Source organism: Marmota monax, unplaced genomic scaffold, assembly GCF_021218885.2.
Source record: "Marmota monax isolate L192 unplaced genomic scaffold, Marmota_monax_Labrador192_F-V1.1 WCK01_AAM20220418_F8-fsc00082, whole genome shotgun sequence".
NCBI classification, from domain to species: Eukaryota; Metazoa; Chordata; class Mammalia; order Rodentia; family Sciuridae; genus Marmota; species Marmota monax.
Window position 1 is genome coordinate 3,356,014 of NW_026695207.1, and position 7,782 is coordinate 3,363,795.

General features: G+C 46.6%; 1 long non-coding RNA gene across 1 annotated transcript; it reads left to right on the forward strand.

Moving 5' to 3' along the window:
• The first annotated feature begins 6,854 nt into the window (after positions 1 to 6,854).
• On the forward strand, positions 6,855 to 7,299 carry LOC131423659 (uncharacterized). The gene is made up of 2 exons (XR_009225516.1): positions 6,855 to 7,016; positions 7,050 to 7,299. It is a non-coding gene; the product is annotated as an uncharacterized LOC131423659 (long non-coding RNA).
• The last annotated feature ends 483 nt before the right edge of the window (positions 7,300 to 7,782 follow it).

The window sequence follows — 7,782 nt, forward strand, 5'->3', positions numbered from 1 at the left end:
CAGGGGCGAAGATCTGGAGCCCTGGGAGCCAGGCAGTGCCAGGGCATTCTGTGGATCATTCTACAAGGGGAAAGGGAACAGGAGAGAGAACCAGTCAGAAGGCCAAGGCAGTTCCATGGAGAGCTCGAGGGGCGGGGTGTGGAGCAGTGGTCAGAGGCACCATGGATTTTGAAGCAGAGCCTTGGGAGTCATGGAGGAGTAAGAGAGAGGAGCCAAGGCCCATCCAGGTGGCAAGCCTGAGCAGCAGACCACAGCCTCATTTCCTGGTTTGGGGGACACCATGTGGGGCAGGAAGCATCCCCTCACTTGAGGTGTCCATTGGGCATCCCCGGGAGGTCTCAGGAGGGGGCTCACGCACAGACTTGCCTTTGGAAGAGCAGCTGGTCTGCACAGGCCTGGCCAGGAGCAGACACAGCGTGGCTGGTAGGGGACTGTGTGGCCCTGGGTGAGCTGAGCACATGGGGCTGGTGTGGACCAGGATGGCAGAGCAGCAGTGGGACCAGCCTCAGGGTGGGCAGGGCAGTGGGGGAGGCCACTGGCACACACTGGCCTTTGCACTGTGTCATTTGTCTCTGTGTATTAGCTGCATGACATTTTAAGCCTGTTTAAATTTCAAGCAGGTTTCCAACGCGTGTTATAATTTCTAGTGCGCTATTCTATAAAATATGTGGCTGTCATGACACTGGGGAAGCGAGCAGGAGTACGCCAAGGCCTAAAGATAGCAAGTTCACGGACCTGCAGATTCTTTTCCCCTGACTGTGCGCCTCGGCCCTCTGCCGCCGGCTGGCAGCCTGGAGTGCAGGACCGCCTTCCAGAGGCCCACTGACGAGGCTGCACACGCCATAGAATTCCAGGGAATTCTATGTGCCAGAAGTAGGCGATGACGGTGCTCCCACCAGTCCGCCAGCGGGCGGTTTGCTGTAAGCGCCTCCTTCTGGGTTTTTCCTTCTGAATTCCACCCTTTTTCTGAGTATTTCAGTCATTATGCAGATGGAGGCTAGAACCGCACATCACGAAGGACAGCAACGAGACAAAGAAATGGTGGGTGGGAGAACAAGGACGGTGACATCCTGAACATGTGTGGCAGCCTGTCAGTGAGTGAGCGACCCCAGGACTCTGCTTCGGAGGACTCCGGTGACACTGCCAGCAGAGAATGACAAGGGCGGTGTTCAGGAAGCTCCAGGGGAGTGCAGCGTGGGCCGCTCTTGTCCACAGGCCGGCTTGATGGGTGGAGTGTTGGATGCTAGCTCTGACGTGCCTTGGCGCAGCGCAAGTCCCCCCCGCCCCGATTGAGCTCTGGGCTGCAGGTGCACTGCAAGATCTCGGTGTTCTAGGAAAGTGGCCAGGAAAATCGAGACTCCTCACAAAGGGCCTGAAGGAGGACTGGGGCTGCCAGGGCTCCCCCGTGTTCCACTGGCCTCTCCCTGCACAGACAGCTGGAAGGGGGTACGGCCCTCTGGGGGGAGGGGCGTGGGGAAGCCCACCTAGCAGCGCAGGTCACATTAGCCTTTCTGGAGGGGGGAGGGTGAATGGCACATTTCACAGACATGCCTGGCCCGAGGCATGCTTTGTTCCACCCACTTAATGTTGCTTAAACGTTCTAAATATCACTCTCTTCACTAAGTTAGCCTGTGCCCAGACTTGCTGCAGAAACAAACCACACCCAGGTCTCAGCGGCTGATAGAAAGGACGTGGAACACATTGAGGGCTCTTCCCTTCCACGCCACTCCACAGCCTGTCTTCCATCTCAGTCACACGGCAAGGGAAAGAGTTGTGTTGAAAGCCCACAGTGGCCCTCCAGATTTTGCTGGATTTTGTGGATGCCACGTCAAACCGCATCTCATCAGTGACAGGGAAGCTATGGAGGCACTGCAAGCAGTGTGGCAGAGGGTGGGGTGTGTGGTCCTCTGCCAGCAAATAACAGAGACCAAAGGGGAGCAACTGGGAACCCCAGCAGCGTCTCCCACAATGCCTGTGAGCAAAGGATGCCTCTCCCGTGCCCTGGTCCCTGTGATGCTATACATACTCACCTCTGACCAGTCCACACACACCGTCAGAGCTTGTACTCTCACTTTCAGCCACTGAGTTAATAAATGGAGTGCTGTTTCTTGCCTCAGTGTAGCTAACAGCCATGAACAAGCTCACTGCTTTTCATCATAAAAGTGTTAAGACTTGCAGATTTTTTACTTCAAGATACCTGCAAACAAGAACAAGTCGAAACTGTCCCAATGTTGCCTTGTCTTTGTGATCTACCCTCTTGGTTGTTAGATGAACGCATCCATTCTTGTTCTTATTATTCACTCAACAAATCTATGTGAAGTTCTCTTGTAGTGGGTACTGGATGCCCAGCAATGGGCCCCTCTGGCACCTGCCATCAGAGTGTGGGAATGAGGACTCAGGGACAGGAGTGGTCCCAGCACCATTCCGGTACCTGTGACAGGCACAAGGGCCTACCTTACCCAACAGGTGCTAACTGTTCTGAGTGATAAGTTTCAGTGCTGCCCACAACGTGCACGATGAATAGGATGCAAACCATGTCAGAGGACTGCACCTCCCATTCTTCATCTATTGCCCTGTGTAAGAGTTTCTAAAGAGTAGAAATAGCATTGCAAAACAGACCCACCGGCACACACTGGCCTTCGCACTGTGTAAACCCAGCTTTCTTTCAGGGCAGGGTGTGTCTCCCTTCGCAGCTCCTTCCTCACTGCTGCTGTCCAGCCTATGACTGCAGACAGTGTGGATCCCTCACCCCCACCCCCACCCCCACCTCCCTCCTCGCTTCTGGGTTTGCCACCATCTTTGGCACGCAGCTGTGGTCCCCCTGAACTCCTTCAGCTTCTACTATGCAGGCCCTGAGCCTTGTCCCCCCTGCCTGGCCAAGCCATCCATAAGCCACTCAGCTCCCCCTTCTCACTCACCCATGGCTCAGCCATCCTCAAGCCCTCTTCTTGGTCCCTGCTCCTTTGGTAAATGGTCAGTTTGTCGTGGGCTACTCACTCGCATTTCTGCACTGGCTTCCTGCACCTGAGGAGATGGACAGTGACCACCTTGTCCACTCTTCTGTGCCCCAGCTGTGCAGAGGCCCTGGTGGAGAGCTATGCCCAATACCTGATTGTCCGTGGAGTAAAAAACCTGGCATTTGAGATCCTCCCCAGTTGGACCTCAAGCTAGACCAGGCTGACTCCAGCCACTGGCATTCTTGCTGCAGCCTGAACTCTGTGGGCATTTGGTTGGTTACTCCTGCCACTCTGGCCACTCCTGCCTTGAAGCCACAGGCTTTCCTCTCTCTGACTTGTGGTTCAGGTGCCCCATTTTCTGGAAGCCTCTCTAATATTGTCTTTGCCTCTCCTGATACAGCTCAAGCCTTCCAGACCCCGGTCAACCAAGACCTTTGCAAATCTTTCCTGGCCACGTCCACCCAAAGAGATGACATCAGGAGGTAGAGATTTACAGTGAGTGTCACAATGTCTGTGGTGACTTGGGAAATGAATGATAGGGCTTCTCTTATTGCCTTGAATTACATTAACTTGTTCTCTCATTGCAAACAAATGGTTTAATTAACAGTGCGATTAAATCATGACTCTAGTTAGTATTTCACTTCTTTGTTCACTATCCCAAGTAGACTGCAGGAGTTGTCACAGCAGGAGCCTTGCCTCTGGGAGTCTAAGCCCTTGCTGTCCCCAGTTTTGTGGCCTGTACTCAATTAGTGAAGATTAGTGTGGCTTGGATTTGCCCCTGTGCTTCTTGGCTCCGTTGGGATTCAGGGGTGGGCGGACGCCTCCTGGGACTGCAGCAGGCATCCCAGCTTTCCCAGAGGAGGACATTTCCTAACAGCAATTAGGCCTTTGAAAAAACTAGGCAAGTCCTAAGCTAGAATGGAAGAGACCTTATACCTTTGCAAATGCTCCAAATAACAGAAAGTTGAGGCTGAGGACCAGAAAAGCATTGGAGTCTGTAAATATTTAAGGAGTAACCACTCAAAGCTGGGTGCCAGTCCTGAGCCAGCCCACTGCCAGGAAGAATGAGGGGATGAGAGGCATAGGTGTCTGTACCCATTTGTGGTTATTAAGTAAAAATCAAAAGATTGAAATGGGTTGCTTATTTGGGAAAGTAGTGTTCATGAGCTTCAAACTTTCAAGGGCCGGGGCCAGTGGTACACACCAGTAATTCTAGTGACTTGGGAGGCTGAGACAGGAGGATCACAAATTCAAGGCCAGCCTCAGCAATTTAGTTCGATCCTGTCTCAAAATAAAATAAAAAAGGGTTGGGGATGTGGTTCAGTGATAAAGTGCTCCTGGGTTAAATCCCCATACCCAAAAAACTTTCAAGGAAGCTTTCACTTAGAGTAAAAACAGATACTCTCGTTTTATTTTGTCTTCATCTCCAGCACCATCACATACTCATTCCAAGGTCCACTCCAGTTCCTCTTGCAGTGGAACACGTGGAGTTTAATTGAAACACTATTTGCTATCATCCAGTTACAAAGAGTGATCTTGAGGGTTGGGGTTGTGGCTCAGTAGCAGGGGGCTTGCCTAGCACATGTGAGGCACTGTGTTCGATCCTCAGCACCACATAAAAATAAATAAGTAAAATAAATGTCTAACAACAACTAAAAAAAAAAAGTGATCTTGGCTGAGTTTCTTTCGAGAAGGTGGCTCTTCAGGACAATGCTCTGAGCGTGCTTCTGAGACATGGGTCACAGAGCATGCGTTTGCCAGAGGCGCGGGCAGTGGAAGGGAGAAAGGAGGAATTCTCGCCTCTTTCTTTGGCCAGGGATTTCCAAGGAGTTTGGGAAGTTCTGAGTGTCAGAGGAAATGTATGCACAGATGCTGTGACGGCATTGTTAGTTAATGAAGACTCGATGAGTGACAGACAGATACATGTATTTCCAGTCTAAACAATGAGATGACCAACCATGGGATGTTCTCATAGTATTTCAGGGGGTAATGGGACGCTCTGCTCCAAAGGCACATATTTGCAAAATGCCCAAAGGAAACAAAAGATGCTGCTTCAGGAAAGGCATTTCCAGAATTCAGACTTTCAAAATAACTGTGAACAATAATGCCAACACTGACGCTCACTTATATTCTAATGCAGTTTTTAAAAAACAGACAAGTTTAAATTCAAGTTCCAATCTTGTCTCCCAATGTCTAAAATTTGACATATTTTATAGGAGAAAAAAATGAAATTTATGGTAAATAAATTATATGTAAATATAATATACATTATATGTTAATATGTACAAATTATAAGGAAAAATCTTCTAATTTTGAAAGTTTTTCTTACAAAAGAATGATTTAGGGGCACAATTTATATTGTTTCCGACTGGTGGATCACGGGTTAGTATTGTCAAACTAAGTAACAGGCAGAGAGACTCTCCAAAGAGAATCAAGTTCATCCAGGGTCCAATGCAGCCAGAACACGGGTGCCATGGTGAGCGGCACGTTCAGAGGTCGAGGCAAGGGGAAGCTGTCAAGGAAAATCAAGGACGACAGCACGAGACATTCCAATGCAAGTCTCCTTGACCTCAAGGATCAAGCCCAAGGGGGATGCCAGTCGATGGCAGTGGCTGGACAGTGGCTGGACAGGCATCCTGGCAGGTGGGCTCTGTGCAGGGCTACAAGGACTTTGTGCATTTCCGTGGCTCTGGTAGAACCTTTTGTGACAGTCACTGTGGGCAACTGTGAAGAACTTTCCTTCATAACCTCTTAACTTTGTTTATTTTCTGTTAAAGTTGACACAAGGGACATTTTGATTCTGGAAGCTTTTATAGTATGATACTTTAAGAAAATGATCAACCAAGTTGAAAGGAAGAACTATTCATTGGTTAGTTTTTCTAACTTAAGTCATGCTTACTATTTCCTCACCTGAATATCTATATTCATTTCCAACATCTATTTTTTTGTATTTTTACATTGAAAATGTTAAAGCCTTTTAAATGTATTTTTTGTGTGTAAAATATAAGATAGAAAATCTTTTTTTTTTTCCTGGCACACTCATACATTGCTGGTGGGACTGCAAATTGGTGAAACTGATCTGAAAAGCAGTACGGAGATTCCTTAGAAAACTTGAAATGAAACCACCATTTGACCCATCTATCCCACTCCTTGGTCTGTACCTAAAGGACTTAAAAACAGCATACTATAGTGATGAAGCCACATCAATGTTCATAGCAGTTCACATACACACACACACACATACACAATGGAATATTACTCAGCAAAAAGAGAATAAAATTATGGCATTTACAGGTAAATGGATGGAGTTGGCAAATATCATGCTAAGTGAGGTAAGCCAATCCCCAAAAACCAAAGGCTGAATGTTTTCTCTGATAAGTGGATGATAATCCATAAAGGGGGGGGGGCATGGGATGAGTGGAGGAACTTTGGATGGGGCAAAGGGGAGTGGGAAATGGGGTATGGGGGTAAGAAAGATGGTGGAATGAGATGGACATTATTATCCTAGTACATGTGTAATTGTATGAATGGTGTGACCCTACTTTGGGTACAACCAGAGAAGTAAAAAATTGTGCTCCATTTGTGTACAATGAATCAAAGAGCATTCTGCTGTCATGTATAACTGATTAAATAAATAAATAGATAGAAAATCCTTTTTCCTAAATAATTAGTCCTTCATTCCATGTATAATTTTTTCTCCAATGATTGAGAGTATAACATAATAAAGTCTTGCAAACTCTTAGTATGTTTCTAAAGTTTCTATTTTGTTCCAAACATTTGCTTATCCACTACTTGACAAAAAGAAAAATCTTTTTAATTTTTAGGTTATAAGTTGGTATATTTAATATCTGATAGATATCCTTCCACTGAGACATATTTTTTTAAATTATATATTCCAGCAAATATATTATTCCATGCTGGGAGCCATTAGCCAAGTAGGTATGACAATTTCCTTGCCAGCATACCCCATGTTGCTTAGTGGAAGGACTCGTGGAAATAGAACATTTTGCAGTGACATTGCATGTAGGTGACCTTGCTCAAGGACCAAGGCGGATCCGGGTTTAGGGTGTTCCCGGTTTAGGATGATCCGAGTTTAGGGCGTTCCCGGTTTAGGACTATCCGGGTTTAGGGTGGTTCCAGGTTTAAGATTATTCCTGCTGGGAATAGGGCGTATCCTGCTGCCTGAGTTCCCCTTGAGTTCTCACGGGATTCAGACAGTATTTTTTGGGAGACAGAAGCCCAGTGGGGGTGGATTTGGGCAGAGAACGTGGATTTCCCCAGAACGTGATTGTAGACGGCTGGTGTGAGTTCGGGAATAAAGAGTTGCTGTTTGAATCTACAAGCTGTGTGGTGGCTCGTGATTGTGTGCCCAGCCAGACTGCGGCAATTCCAGGTAAATCTTAAAATAATTGTTACATTCAAAACAAAATCCTGATTAAGATGCAGAACTTAAATATAATAAGTTATGTTACTGATTTAGATTCTATAAATTGATTTTATCAAATTGTATTAAGTAAATATATGTAAGAATTAGCCCAAGTCTCCTATCCAAAAGAATGCTCCCTGTACTTATTTAAAAATTTTTACATGAACTAAAAATGTTCATTATATCAGAGTAATTCTGCACATTCTGTCTCCTTAGGTGTGTTGCTAGTACCTTTATACTTTTTATTGAATATATGTAGATTTTTCTTATCAGTTATTGCTGCTATGTTGGAAAGTTATCAATTTCTATGCATTGGATCAGTAACCAATCACCAACTAGAGTTTGTTATTCAAATAGCTTTACTCAGTTGACTTCTTTGTGTCTTTCAGGTAGATGATC